This window comes from Vicia villosa, unplaced genomic scaffold (genome assembly GCF_029867415.1).
Source record: "Vicia villosa cultivar HV-30 ecotype Madison, WI unplaced genomic scaffold, Vvil1.0 ctg.000233F_1_1, whole genome shotgun sequence".
Classification (NCBI taxonomy): Eukaryota; Viridiplantae; Streptophyta; class Magnoliopsida; order Fabales; family Fabaceae; genus Vicia; species Vicia villosa.
In genome coordinates this window covers 360,613-374,871 of record NW_026705088.1, presented here as the reverse complement: position 1 = coordinate 374,871, position 14,259 = coordinate 360,613, and the positions used below count along the sequence as shown (strand labels likewise).

Sequence of the window (14,259 nt, the reverse complement as noted above, 5' to 3'; positions counted from 1 at the left end):
CATAGTAGGTTATGATTTCAATACGTGAAAATTTGAAAAGTATGTTTAGCCAAAAAAGAAATGATAACAAAAATGGAAGTTTCAAAAGAAGAGATGAGTGCTAGGACATGCCTAACATAGATTCATCTGGACCTCAGTGTCAAATTTGTCCTAGAATACAAAATTTGTACCAATGTTACACCTGTTTCTGTGTTTGCACTCCCTCACATGGGTAACAGAAAATTATTGGACTAAGAGGGAAACTTTTAATTTATATTTTATTTATTTACACATGTATAGCAGCCTATCTCTTGTTCATGTGCAAGTGTTTGTTATAGACTGTGACAGTGTGAGCATTCAGAAACAGAATCTCTTGGATAAAAAAATCCTCATTTTTTGTATTAAAAAAATAGACATTAAAGAATACTTTTGTGAATATGATGTGGTTTTGTTGTTTTGTTTGATTTAGAAATTTTAAGATCCAAAAGATGTAACACTGCTGCATGCTCAGAACAGAGATCAAATCCAAAACCTCAGGTTAAGTTGAAAGAATATAGAATCATTTTAGTAACCAACAATTTTGATACCACGGGTGAATCATAAGAGAGGTCCGCATATCGGCGGTGCATTGAATTAAAAACAATTACACAAATGAATTAGATGCAACATTTAATCCCAAAACTTTAAACCAACAAGTCTTTCAATAATCAAAATTGTTCAACATTTTTTCCTTCTATTATAAACCTCTACCTCACACTTGGACACCAACATAATAGTTTACATCTAACTGACAATTGTACTCCTTATAGTAAATATCCATCAATCATTCTATAATTATATGCAATGCCCTCATCAAGAGGACAAATAAATATGCCTTTGACAACAAGTACTACTCATGCCCACAATTTGTTATAAGTGTTTATCCTTGACACATCCTTCTCATAAACGAAACTCTAGCTAACCTTTCATTGTCTAGTCCCACTCTTTTCTTTCCATGAAAATTCCTCATCTTCACGCCTCCAACTCAACAGGGTCCCAATACCTTTTGGCAACTTACTGTTGCAATTGGACCATAGTATTTTGCATCACAATCCAATCTAGTATAATGCAATATGTGACTTGTGTTCATTTTACTATAACTTGGCACTTAGCAGCTATATTATGTGTAAGAATATTGGTCACCCTACCAATGTTCTTACATTGTCCTAATAGTATTGAGATAAGAGAAGATAGTAATCTAATCTGAAAATTTAGATGAAAAATGTGGTTATGGTCCCCTGTTGTCGCTCTTTACAATGTCCATGTCATCACGTGACAGGCTTTATGCAATGGAGGAAAATAATGGAATGTGTTTGAAGAAATTGGCAGCATATGAGGGAAGGAAGGACCACAGAGAACAGAACATTTTCTATATTGTTAAGGCAAAAGTCATTGTGAAAACAAGAACATAATTATAGTTTGAACTCTAAGTTAAGGTCCCGTTTGATATCTGGTATTTGTCCAAGGGCTAAAATAAAGTATAAGTGAAAAATATCAAGTTTATTTGTTGAACCAAAATATGTACTTTTCTTTACTTGTATTTTTTAGGTGTCTACATGCATATGATTATGAATACAAATTTGAATTTTGTTCCACCATCAATTTTAAAAATTGTTGGTTTTTATGATGGGTGGATAGAGTTGATAAAGAATTCGTTGAGCTCAAAGGAGTGTTAGTTTGACTTAAGAAAATGTTAAGGTGGCACTTGCGAATACCATATTTTTCAAGTTAAGGTCGCTATTGACAATATACGCAAAGACTTAAAGGTAAAGAATTATCTTTTTCAATACGTTGATTGTTCTATTCTCGAAACAATCTTAGTGCGTGGCAAAACAAAGGACATATGGGACTAAATGCATAAGAAGTATCATAGCTCTACAAAGGTGAACACACTCGATTACAAGCTCTTCGCGGAGAGTTTGAAATTCTTGGCATGATTTAAGGTGAATCTTTCACATATTACTTTGCAAGAATACTTGTAATTATCAACAAGATGGATGTCATGAGAGAAAATGTATAAAATCTAAGTCGTTGAAAAGATTTTGAGGTTTTTGACTGTAAGATTTGATTATGTTGTGTGTTCCATAGAATAATTCAATGATGTAATTGTCATATCTGTCATACCCTAATTTTTACCTCTAAGATTCCACCTCATTTGCATATTTACTATGCATCAAGAACCAATTCAAGTTTGGTCACACACTCCATGCCCGTGACTTCACACGAATTCTAACAAATTCTCACACGTATGAGATCACAATACATCATCTATAAATAGAGGAAGCCTCTACACTCAAAACCAAGCTTTGAAATCCCCTGAAACATCTGCTCGAGCTCACATTTTTCACTAAAAAATTTAAAGAAGGTTCTCAAATTCTAAGCAATTCCAGTCTCATTTCTTGATTCTCTTAGCATCTTCGGTGTTTCCTAAAGCTATAGCAACAAGAACCAAGCTCTGAGACCTTCTTAAACGTGCTAACCAAGTTCACCGTTCACCATCTCTGGTCGTAGTTACGAGCATCTTTTAGACTAAAACGAGATACCACAATGTAGCCTATTGCTTCCTGATGTTTTCCCCTAACTCAGCTTGGTTTGATTGTTGAGTTACATCATTTAATTTTGATTTTTGTTTATTTCACGATTTTCTCTAGAATTCTCTGTGCTCACCTCCAATAAATGGAAGTGAGGCATATGGTTGGATTTGTGATGACATAGTTGTCACAATGATGGTGGTCTCGTTCTCTAACGTTACCATTTTCCAAAACTCCGGTGAGACACGCCAGAGAAGGAGACCGGAGATGTAACAATGGTGGTTGAATCATTTTTTATGCTTGGACCAATCACGTGTTGCCATTTGTTTTAATTTGATTGGTGCATTTAAAGTGGATCTGGTTCCATCTGCCCAGATCCATCAGATGTATTTACTTGGCTTAAGGGACTCAGATCCAATGGTTTTTTTTTAATTTTCTTTATTTGATTTTTATTATGTTTTCTTCTATAAAATTAATTTTCAATCAGATTTAATCCAAAAATACAAAAAAAATTCATAAAATTATCTTTTATTATTTTACACTTTGTGTTAATTTTCACAATATTATTTTAGGTTTTGCTGTTTTTTACTAATTTTCTCTTTTTGCATGTATTTTAAGTGGTTTAAAAATATTTTCCATGCATTAAAAATTCTCAAAAAATTATTATATGTTATTTAAGTTGTTTCTAATTCTCCATAATTTTCTTGGCCATTTATTTGTTGTTTTGAAATATTTTATGGATTTTCTCTTTTATTTTCTTTTTAAACCATTTTAAAAATTATTTTATGCATTTTTTTGTCATTTTATATTGTGTTGACTTCTGATGCCTTGAACCATGACTTTTTTTACTCCCTCCGTCCCAAAATGAGTGATCCATTTGGAATAAAATGGTGTCCTAAAATAAATGACCCATTTCAATTTTCAATACACTTTTTACAATTTTACCCTCTAATTATTGTGGGACGGATGGAGTACCATAAGTCTCTTCAATATCAATGAACTTTGGGTGTTATTAAGGTTGAAAGAATTTTCGTCAATTCAAATCTATCATTAAATAATTAATTGAATTATTTTTAGTACTTTGTGTTGGTGATAGATTTATCACCTTAGTCCACTAAGAGAGACGACTAATCTTGATAATAACTTGATCAATGTCTTGATTTAAGATCAATGTCTTGATTTAATTTGGTTGTTATTTCTCTTCTTTTTCTTTTGATCAATTGAATGTTTAGAAGTCTATCTTGATGATGAAATTGGAAATGAATTTTTATCATTTCAAATCAACCTTTCATTGCCTTTTGCTCGGGCTACATGGAATTAATCCTTAGTAAACTAACTTAACAACCCCACTAAGTGGAGGTCTCCTTGAGGGTGAGTGATACACAAATTTCTTAGTTGACAATTTCTATGAAAATTTTGGATTTCCCACCTTCAAAACTAAACTAGAGAAAATCATGTGTAACAATAGATAGCTGGGAATAATGTTTATAAACTTGAAACAAATATGGGATTGTTGACAAAATCTCTTTACACTATAGCAAAATACACATCATGGTTACCATGTGATTTTAAAACATATTTTAAGATGCGCAATAGATCCATTCTACCATAAGGAAAAACTGATAATTCTTTTTCACCCAATATTAGAAGCCTTGGATCAATCGGCTTCCTTGTAATTTTTAGGAAGGGAGTAAATATCCGTTGGATTTTTTGTAACAGCTATGTATAGTTGAACTGTTGGTGTTTCTTGTATTCGGTTGAGTACCCTAGTATTCAAAATTGAATATAGTGTTGCTTATCAAAAAAAAAAAAAGCCTTGGATCAGTAACTTCAAGTACAATAAAACTGCAACTATCGATCAAATTTAAATCACGAATAACCAACCATTCACAACAGTTAAACAAAATGGTTTTACACAACCATTGCTTAATTATAGTAATACTATAACATAACAGCAAAATAATAAATTGAAAGGCATAACTGATGTTATAACTAAATAATATCAGTATCAAAACAATTCATAAATAAGCAACAACATTCCTTGGCAATATGCTTGTTTGCTGCAACAAGCTAAGTTATAACGTAACTGTTTAAAATTGTTTTTAATGAAAATGTTTTGTTTTTAATGAAAATTTCTGAAAGAGAGATCAGAAATTGGAAAGGGTTGTCTGTCACGGTGAATCAGAAACACGGACCAATGTAAACATCATCATGTCTCTTTGATTTCAGTTTAATAATATTGTTAGAACACAAAAATCAAAAAATCAGGTGAATCATCAGAGATTTAAATACTAGGAATCATGGAACGAATCCATCATATTGTTGCAGTTTTTTCTCATCACATGATTCATTCAACAATACAAATATGGAAAACCAAAGATGAAAAAGAAAAACAATTCATACATATGAAACAGAAGTCGTTTGTTGTGTCGATTTATAGACATGGTGTTTGTTTCTAGAAAACGGAAACCCTAATATAGATAGATGAATGGTGCTGATGGACCGGGTTATCATAAATTGGGCCTTTGAATCTTTCATACCTCGTGCAAAATTGCTATTAAAACCACCGTCTACTAATATAACCTATAAAGTTAGTTTTACTTTTTCAAAATTATACTTTAAATATTGGGTTAAATATGTTTAAGGTCTCTCTAAAATTATGATTTTACTTTTTGTTTCTCTAAAATATTTCGTTAAAAATCGTCCCTCTAAAATTAGGAATTATAACTTTTTGTCTCTCCGGCTAAAACCGTTGTTAATTTAGTTGCTAAGTAGTAAATTGTCACTAAAAACTGTTGTTAATTCAGTCGCTAAGTAGTAAAAATCATCGTTAAGTTGCCGGAGGGACCAAAAGTTAAAATTTCTAATTTTAGAGGAACGTTTCCTTAACGAAATTTTTTAGAGAAACGAAAAGTGAATATGTATAACTTTAGAGGGACTTTAAACATATTTAACTCATTATTTGAATGAAAAAAGTTACAAGATCATAACATCTCATTATTAATTTGTTACGATTGATATATACTAAACATATATGATTATTATAATTTACAAAAGTGATATTTTTATACGTAGTTAGTATATGAAATATTGTGCTCCAGGTTCACATAAGGTCAACAAGTTCGACTCACTCCCCTTCAACCATGTGAGATATATAAAGAGGACATAAGTGAGATTAGGTGAGCTATAAGATGTGTGTCAAGCATTAAGGTCAACTCGACATGTTCTGATATATTTTAAATATTGAATCAACCACCATGTTATTTAGTATTGTGGTGTCGTGTGAATCGTTGTTAGGATCATGAGAGCCATGCTTGCGATCATAAATTAGGTCTTTGAATCTTTCGTACCTCGTGCAAAATTGCTATTAAAACCATCATCTACTAATCAAGCTTATAAATATAGTTTTAGTTTTTCAAAATTACTATTGTCACCCTCATTTTCTAATCACCCTAATATTGCTTTCACGAGTCAACCTCCTATACTAAAATCTAAGGGTCCGTTTGGTTCAATCGAGGGGAGGGGAGGGGAGGAATTTTTATTAAGGGAAGGGGAGGTGAGGGGAACGGAGTGGAGGGGTTTTAATTACATATATGTTTGGTTCAAAATATGAAGGGGAGGGGAGAATTTTATTTACAAATATGTTTGGTTCACAAGGGAATGGGGGATATTTTAAAACTAATTTACATTTTTAACCTTGTAATTTTACTATACGATTCACGATATTTACTATTTATAAGTATTCAATTCGATAACATAAAAAAAATTATAAAAACGTAAAAAAAATTATCTAATATAATAAAATCTAAAAAAAATATTTGAAACAAAAACATTGCAATAGTTAAAAAGTAACATAAAAATATAAATAAATAAAATAATAAAACTTAATTATAATTATAACAAGGGTAAATATAAATATAATTAATATGAATTACCTCCCCTCCCCTCCAAATCCCTCCAAATCGGGGGGAAGCAAAAAGTGGCTCAGGAGGGAATTTGGTCCCCTCCATCTACCTCCCCTCCCCCTCTTAAAATTTGAACCAAACACATAAACTATTAAAAATACCCTCCCCTCCCCTCCCCTCCATTTACCTCTAACCAAACAGACGCTAAATCTGTTTACCACTCATACTTTAAATAAATGAGAAGAACTACAAGATTATAACATCTCATTATTAATTCATAACTATATATGTTTAGAATTGTGAATATATATATATATATGTATATATATTTACAATTCTAAACATATATAGATAAATATAATCTATAAAAGTTGTATTTTAATATGTAGTTTTATGAAAATATTATGATTTAGATTCACATAATGTCAATAAGTTCAGTTCACTCGCCTTCGACCATATGGGATATATAGAGAGGGAGTAAATGAGATTGGGTGAGCTAAGATGTGTGTCAAGCATTAAGGTCAACTCGGCATGTTCAACTATATTTTAAGTATTGAGTCACCCACCATGTTATCTAATAGAGTGGCATCGTGTGAATTATAGTTAGGATTATATCTTCGGTGATGAATCATCCACCACGCTCTCTAATAGTGCAAGGCCATGTCATGTGAGTCATGCTTGCGATTATAGCCTTGAGATTCTACATATTTATCTAAGTAAAAAGGGTCATGTGAGTCATGCTTGCGATTATAGCCTTGAGATTATACACATTCGAGAACTATAAATGAATGCTCTAGCTTGACTTAGGAAGCAGAAAAGAAGATAGTTAGATAACTGGTGATCTTGAACGGTGGCTCTGATATCCTTTACAGTGGCGCAGGTTGGACTTGTATGGTTAGCACTTTAACACCTAAGTATATTTAAGATTCAAGATGAGTGTAGTGAAAGTGGATATCGGAGATTGAACATTACTCTTAGCACATTAACTTGTTTTATACTTTAGGTTGAGTATAATGAATTTGAGATGGATTGGGCCTTGGTCAATTGGGCCTTTGACCTATCTAGAACATTTGCCTCCGAGGCTTTGTCACGTACTGAATGAGTCGAGGAAGCCTTAAGTAATTTTTACTAGTCTCCATATCGTGATCCAATGTGAAATAAAACTGAAATGCTTGGGATCAGTTTTAAAAAGTAGTAGAGAACAGACACATTTAATGTGGTTCCATCATTGAAACACTTCCTCACCCTTTTCTGACACGTGCAGTGACTTGACGAGGTAGGATATGGTGCAATTTAAAGAGTACTCTAGTGCACTTGTGTTGGCTTTATCCATGAGTGGAAATCTAGTCATTCATCTTGTGATTTTTTCCATAGTCGGTATTGATCTTTTAGTTGTCATTGATGTTAAAGCGGTAAACAACAAAAGTTTTGGAAGTATTTATCCGGGAATTTATCGTGTCCACAGATATTAGTGCTGCTGAATTGTTGTCCAAGGATTCTTAGTTCTTGAGTTCGGGTTAAATGGATTTTTTATAAAAACGGAAAAGTAAACATATGAACATAAAATAAATACATTATTGATAGAGAATAATTATCTGATTTGAATCTAAACTACTCCTCACAAACTTAGATTTATCACTCTGTTGCACTAAAGTCACAATACTCGTCAGAATTACCTCATATCCCTCACATCAATGTCCATTTATGCAACACCGACGAGAGTTCAACTATATTGCTCTTTCGACGATGTCTCAACTGATCAAACAACACAGAGGCATTAAACTCCGATATTATGTGGATGTTAACCCCAATCCTATCTCTAGAATCGAAATCTAACAAATATCCCCCTAATCAAGACTTGTGATGTCTATTTCTACAACAACACAAATCCAAAGCATTTAAGCAAAAAGATCAAGGAAACACCGACAAAGATTTGTAAAGCAAACTTTATACAATAATAGAGTAACAAATATACATAGGTTTAGAGTAAACTTACTTACAAACCCAACACAAAGGAAACACACGAAGAAGAGAAAAGATAAACGAAACATCTCACAGGTTGTCAACTTCGATTGATGAGCAATCCACCTCCGATCATCCAAATGCCCAACCGTATGTTGTTTTCAAGCTCTCTCTACCAAAAAAATGGAGGTTTGATTGATTGGGATCAAAAATACCCAAAACATAACCTAAAATTTTTTTCCCCTATTTATACACTTTGAAACCCGCATAGCGCGCATTGCACACTGGGATGGCGCATCGCACGGCCTGGGTTGTCTACAAAAATTCAGCTTTAGTAAAATTGCCATAACTTGAGAACCGTAACTTCGATTTGTGTCTGGTTCGAAGCGTTTGAAAGCATATTCAATTTCCTAGTTAGCTAAAGGGGGTTTGTAACCCCCCGCAATTTGTCTCAATTAGTGTAGAATTTATATGATGTGACATGCCACCTCAATTTTCGTTAGACCAAATAGACGGTAGGGATCAAAAGTGTGGACGGAAAATTTTAGGAGGACCATTCTTTGAAGGAACTTTATAGAGGGAATAAAATCAGATTTTGGATTATTTATAGGGACCACAAACATATTTAACCTTATATAAATATAAAAAATTTAAAAAAAATTGGTGCGGCTATAGCCAAACCCAGCCTCAACCTAGATCCGCCTCTGAACCGCATCCATTTCCAAGACAGTAAAATAATGGAAGAGAAACACTCGTCATACTTAAAGATACTCTCTTTAAATAATATAGCATTTAAAATTAACCAAATATTCCAAATAGTGTCTAGCCATATAATCCCAATGGAATTTATAACAGAAATATTCTTCACCTGTTGGATTGCTAACAAAACAGAAAGAGACCCATGAATATTATGGATAAGCTCCCATCCACTTCTTCACCGTCCCCTAAATTCTAATTGAATAAGCACAATACTAAAAAAGATGAGCACTATCTTTTTCCTCCCAAAAGCAAAACATACAACAATAATCAATGGTACCGTTAAGAATTCCTCGCTTGATAAGTTGTTGTCTAGTCGGTAACCTATCGAGAGTCATCCTCCATCCAAAAACATGGAATTTATACGAAACATTCATCTTCCACAAAATAGACAGCAAGCATTTTACCTCTACCGACACTCCTGATCTAATGCAATCCATAATTCTCGTAACAAGATTTAACCGTAAATACTTCACTGCCATTATCCTACCAATCGAACTCGTCATCACCAAAATGCTTAGGCTCAACTTCATTCAACAAAATAAGGATTTCGTCCTCTTGTTGGGCTGCTGTAGAATGAGTGGAAGAAACATAACAGAGACGTTTCCAATACCACAAACCATCATCCCACCATCCCGCATTTTCTACGCTCCCAAACTTATCAATGGCCTCCTTAAAAGCTTATGGAAAAGCCTCTTCTAGAGATTGATTGCCAAGCCAAAGGTTGTGCCAAAAAGAGATTCCCGGTCCATTCTTCAACCTGCATAAAATATTATTAGTAAAAGCATTCGAATCAAATATGTTCTTAACCTCCACTTTCATCAAGTCCCTCCACCATATTGAATCATTTTTTTGAACATCACTACCTCCTTCACACATCAACTTCAAGGTCGGATATTGGTATCTATGGCGCAGAATGCCACTCCAAATCGCATCATTTTCATTCAAAATCTGCCACTTCCATATGCTTAACAAAGTCACATTGAAAAGTTCCGGGTTCTTAATACTGAGACCTCCCTTCTCCTTGAGTTTTCAAACATTTTCCCAACTCACCCAATGAACTATCCTCTTCGAATTTGAACCTCCCCGCAAGAAATGAGCCTGAATCCTTCTGATTTCTTTCAGAATTTAATTGGGGCTTTATAAAAGGATAAAGGCTATATAGGAATTGAATTCAACACAGAGTTGATCAAAACTACCTTGCCACCCATGGACAAAAATTTGTTGTTCCAAGCAGCCAGTCTATTTGCAACATTATTGACCACATCCTTTCATATATGAGATTTCCTCGGGATGCCACCAATTTTCACACCTAGAAATTTGAACAGAATAGTGTCAATACAACAAGATAGAAAGGAGGCAGCCGTGGACAAAATCCTCACTCAGATTAATACAGAAAATCTCACTCTTAAAGAAATTAACTTTTAGCCCCGAAACCATTTTGAAACCTCTCAAAACAACTTTCAAACCCCATAAGTTCTCCATCCTTCCATCTCCTAAAATGACAGTGTCGTTGACAAACTGTAGAATATCAAACAATATATATGTCTGATAACTTTCAAAAGATAATAACTTTTTTTTTACAATCTTAATCCAAATTTAAATTAAAATATCATCGCAAAAAACAAAAATACCATGTGCTAAAAAATACAGTGAGGGTAGCTCTGTAATTGTAGAGTTGTTTGTGGTGTTTATGATATTTTGAAAACACATAGGACTTGCTCATATAGAGTGATGAGAAGCTTTGTATGTGTTTTTGTGAGAAATTTGAGATCTTCCCTCAGTCTTAGGATTTAGGTATTTATAGTGGTATTTATAGACCTAAATATTTTGGACATGTGACTTCACACACAAGATGAGATCGATTGTGTGTTTTAGAAAAATTATAGTTTGAAAAAAATGTATGATCATTTTTAGAGTTTAAAACCTTTTTAAAAATATTTTCGAAATTTGCAGCGGGAAATAAGCATTACTCAAGTGATACACACTTACTACTATTCAACGTTGCTCAAAGAGAACTCTGCTTCGAGTTACCCTAAGAACACCACCCTAATCGTTTTCATGCAACCTAGGAGTGCCAACCACCGACAATGCTTCTCACCTCACGTGAGTTGGTCCCTTAAACAACCTTAAAATCACCTTACAGGGCTACTCGCCGTCGTGAGCTAGCCCCCACCCTCAAATGTGTAATATACCTACTTGGGCCTCTGAGTCTCCCTGTCTTTGCAAGGGGAATACGCGCACACCTACACTTTTATGGACAATACAATTTTGCTCATTAGTTGACCATAAGGAAGTCAAACTGCTTGGATCTATCTACATTAAATTATACGGTTGAACATTCCTTCAAACCAATATGTTGGAATTTATTGGGTTAACAATAATAGGGGTACAACATCTTCCCTAATAACATAGGTGTGATTTATGCTCCTTGTAAAAAGAATTATGATTATAAGGTAATGAAGGATCTGAACCTTTGGTTTAAGGTGGGTTGGTTTGAATGGATCTCTATTTTTTTCTCCATGTGATTTATGACGAGCTTGTTTAGGAGTATTGAATGTTTGAAGTTCCTAAGTCCTAAGGGTTTGTCATGGATGTAGGAAATTCCTACATAGGGTAGCTCTAAGATTCTTCCAAAGTTGTCTTTCTGAATGTCTTTTTTTATTCATCTCACAGAGGTTCTTAGTGAGATTCCCACAAGTCTCAGGTTTAAATAGAATTCTAACACAAGATTGGGAAAAGATCTATCTGGTACTTAGGGGAAGAAATATTTAAAGGAAGCTTGACAGAATTGATGATATGGTTTGTGACTCTTCAGATGGCTTGACTCCATGTACCAGAGTTAAATTATCTTCTTCCCTAGAATTATCATCCTTTATTATTGTTTTATATTTATCAATTCAACAGTGAACACATCCCTTATTGGTGTTTCTCTATGTTTTTGGCTTGAGGAGGTCATAAAAATTCTTATAGCAATATAATGCTCGAAAAGAATGCTAGAAGAGATGAATTTTGAGATGCAAGAAGTAATGAGAGAGCATACCTATTTATAATTTGTCATATGATGATTTGATTGTATATTTCTAGCAAGCAATTAGTGGAGATTATGATGATTGAAAATCAAATCAGAATTTTTCCAGATTGAGTATGCCAATCAATTGGATAATGGCTCAAATCGATTAGTTAATCAAATCTCTCAGGATTTTGTACGTTCATCATCAATGCTGAGATTTTATTTGGTTGGAAGGAAAGTTTGGGTTCAATTTTATCTTAAAATGGGCACGCCAAGATTCTCCAATCAATTGCCATAGCTTGCCAATTGATTGGACTTTTGTTGTCCAGCCTTCTTGGGGCATTTTGAGTATTGTGCTAGATTTCATTGCTTTTCTACACCCCCTATTCAGTCTTATTTGCACCCCTTTCTATAAAACACTTGGAAACTCATCTTTTTTATTAGTGATAACAATTTTTTGAGACGAGCAAAACTAAAAGCTTTATTTTAAAGGATTAATCAAAGTTTTCAAATCATTTCAAACTTAAAATAGTGTACTCTCTTTTATATTAAAAGGCTTTTATAAAAACTTCCCTTAAATAGGAAACACCAAACTTATTATGGTGTGTCACTCTATAGAACATCTAAGGTTTTTATCTTTAAATCTTTTTAATGTATTAAAACAAAAAGGCTATAAGTGGCCAACTCATTTGCAGTGTATGCATTTGTAAACTAAACGATTATTTTTTTTGTGATCTATACTTTTATTAGGTTTTCTATCTTTCTTAAATCCTAGTCCATTATTGTTTGAGGAAGATCTCTGACTCTGTAGGATCAAGTCAAGTTTCTCTTTCCCTTGGTTAAATTTCCAATTCTTAATTCTTAGATATTTGTTAGTGACAAAATTTCCAACATAATGTCCAATATTTCTAAATTTTGAAAAACATTTAAGAGTAACATGTTTATCTCCCCATGTGTTCATCTCCTCTTGCTCATTACTTGGAGAAACTCCATATATCATTTCAAAAATATCTCACATTTCCTTTGCAGTTTTACAATGGTGCACATAAAAGAATTTGGTGTCATCTAAAGACATTATTATAAAACTTTTAGTTTTGAAATTTATTTCAAATTCTCTCTTTTCTTCTTTGGTCCAAAAGGATTCATGTTCGTCTATTACTTCATCATTTACTTGATGAGTAGGGATAATCAGACCATTGATTAATGTTTCACACAATTCATGACTAATACTTTGAATAAAGATTCTAAACCTAGGTTTCCACAATTTAAACTTCATTAATTTCAAAGGTTCTTATCCATTCAATAACCAAACATTACAGGGACAACATTCCACAATTATCCTTCTTCTAGGGACTAAAAAAATACAGATTCCATGATCATCAATCTCACTACCATTTCTAGTAAGCAAAGAACACACACCATGATACAATCAACAAAAGCTTAAACAAATTGGCTTTCTTCCTTTCGTTTTCCAACTTTAATTTCTTATTCTTTTTATCTTTGCTTCAAGCTCTTTAATGATGCAACCTACTTCCCGCACTACTTCTGTGCAATTGCAACCAATTGAATTGTGGAATTCATTTGACGTGTTGCGTTCTAGTTCATCATCCCAAGTAAATAGCTTGTAACTTGACATTATACTCGAATTTGAACATTTCCAAAATCGTTGTTTAGGGTTTTCAATTGAATTTGAGATGAACATCATCATAGCTTGCAACCAAAAACTAGAATTTGAGACCGAGAGAAATTACCTAATGATGATGTTGCCATTGATGAATGTGCAATGACCTTAACACTAATGTGTCTCGAGGGAAGAATTTGCAAAAGATGATTTGAAGAGAGAAACAAGATGATGCAAATAGTATATTTTTTTGGATTTAGTCCTCTTTTTAACCTCCTTCCGCTATGTATTCATGTGTGTAATTTATTATACAAAATAACATATAAATTCATTTCCACTTAGATATCACAACATTTTTTTAGGAGACTTGGATGACTAACACAATAAAAAAAAAGAAATATAAAAACACTAACTTAGAAAAAAAAAAATACAAAAACACACTAATTTACGTGG

The 14,259-nt window shown here is 33.1% G+C and overlaps 2 non-coding genes across 2 annotated transcripts; both read right to left on the bottom strand.

Moving 5' to 3' along the window:
• Window positions 1-4,692: 4,692 nt before the first annotated feature.
• On the bottom strand, window positions 4,693-4,767 carry LOC131625726 (small nucleolar RNA SNORD18). Its single transcript, XR_009290927.1, has one exon. It is a non-coding gene; the product is annotated as a small nucleolar RNA SNORD18 (small nucleolar RNA).
• Window positions 4,768-4,820: 53 nt separating this feature from the next.
• Window positions 4,821-4,898, bottom strand: LOC131625729 (small nucleolar RNA Z199). The gene has a single exon (XR_009290929.1). It is a non-coding gene; the product is annotated as a small nucleolar RNA Z199 (small nucleolar RNA).
• Between the last annotated feature and the right edge of the window lie 9,361 nt (window positions 4,899-14,259).